The sequence below is a fragment of the Aplysia californica genome, unplaced genomic scaffold (genome assembly GCF_000002075.1).
Source record: "Aplysia californica isolate F4 #8 unplaced genomic scaffold, AplCal3.0 scaffold00901, whole genome shotgun sequence".
Classification (NCBI taxonomy): Eukaryota; Metazoa; Mollusca; class Gastropoda; order Aplysiida; family Aplysiidae; genus Aplysia; species Aplysia californica.
Genome location: NW_004798171.1, coordinates 123782 through 125172, shown reverse-complemented (window position 1 = coordinate 125172; position 1391 = coordinate 123782). Strand labels below are relative to the sequence as shown.

General features: G+C 37.5%; 1 non-coding gene across 1 annotated transcript; it reads left to right on the top strand.

Annotated features, from left to right (window-relative positions):
• Positions 1-309: 309 nt before the first annotated feature.
• TRNAV-CAC lies at positions 310-382 on the top strand. The gene has a single exon. It is a non-coding gene; the product is annotated as a tRNA-Val (tRNA).
• Positions 383-1391: the final 1009 nt, after the last annotated feature.

Sequence of the window (1391 nt, the reverse complement as noted above, 5' to 3'; positions counted from 1 at the left end):
ACACACACACGCACATAAACGCACAAGCTCATGCACGCCTACCCGCTCCATTCTAACGAATTATCTGTCTGTCTATCTATCAGTCTGTCTGTTTGTATGGGTGTTTGTGTGTCTCCCCCCCACTGTCGTTCCTTCTTTCTCTCTCCTTCTCTCTCTCTCTCTCTCTCTCTCTCTCTCTCTCTCTCTCTATCTATCTATCTATCTATCTATCTATCTATCTATCTATCTATCTATCTATCCATCCATGTATCTGGGTTTTCAAAAAATATATCACACACTTATAACTGCAACTAAGATCTGTGTTCAACAGGTTCAGTAGTGTAGAGGTTATCACGCTCGCTTCACACGCGAGAGGTCCTGGGTTCGACCCCCAGCTGAACCACATACAGTTTTGCCCAATTTTTGGCTTATTATACAGCCGAATTTCTGCTATATCCAGCTGCATTTTTACCACCCATTGACGTAATAAATCATATTGAAAATAAACAATAAGTAAACAAACATGTCCCACTTTTCCCCCAACTACTTACAGATGTGATCCAAAAGAATTAAACAACTTTTTTAGGGTAAGGGTTAGGGTTATCTTTATCATTATTATCTTTACTATCCATTTTTGCGCTAACATTTTCGAAGACATGTATTTCTAATACACCAATCAAGGTAAACTAGAGTATGCTTTCGAGCACTAACCCATTCTTGTACTCAATTACTTACTGAGTCATTCATGTTTTCACTTTATCACTTACTTTATCACTTTCTTACTCACTCACACACTTACTTACTCACTAATTTCTGCAATCGCTATCTTATTCATTTGCCCACTCATCGATTCCCTCACTCACATACGTACTCCATCTTTCACTCACCTACTCACTCGCTTACTTTTTTCTCTTCCACTCACCCACTCATTCACTCATCCATTTACTTACTGACATAATTACTCTCTCTGTCTTTAACTCACCCATACTCACACATTTATTTGTTACCTGCCATGTCAGCAGAATGACTGAGTGGGCGGTTGGCGGGTGCTCTGGTGCGGTTTCTCCTTTTTTAGTGTATATTACTCCTTTGTAACACCTGTAATCTTAGGCACTTATATGACCATTTTGTGTTGTAAGTGCCGTAAAACTCTTACTTTAAAAAAATGTGAATGTTTAAGGATGTTGTCAAGTGTTACGGTAATACATGTTCCCTTTAAACATTAGTTCTGTGGAGGAAAAAAATGACATTACAGTGTTATCTCCAACCTCTTTCTGGGGAAATTAAGATGACAACAAGTGAAAAATACAATTTAAAAAATAGGCCGATACATATTTTATACTTTAAAAATGTTTTTCTTTATATACATATATAAATATACGCCTTAGTCACCACTTATTCACACACTCGCA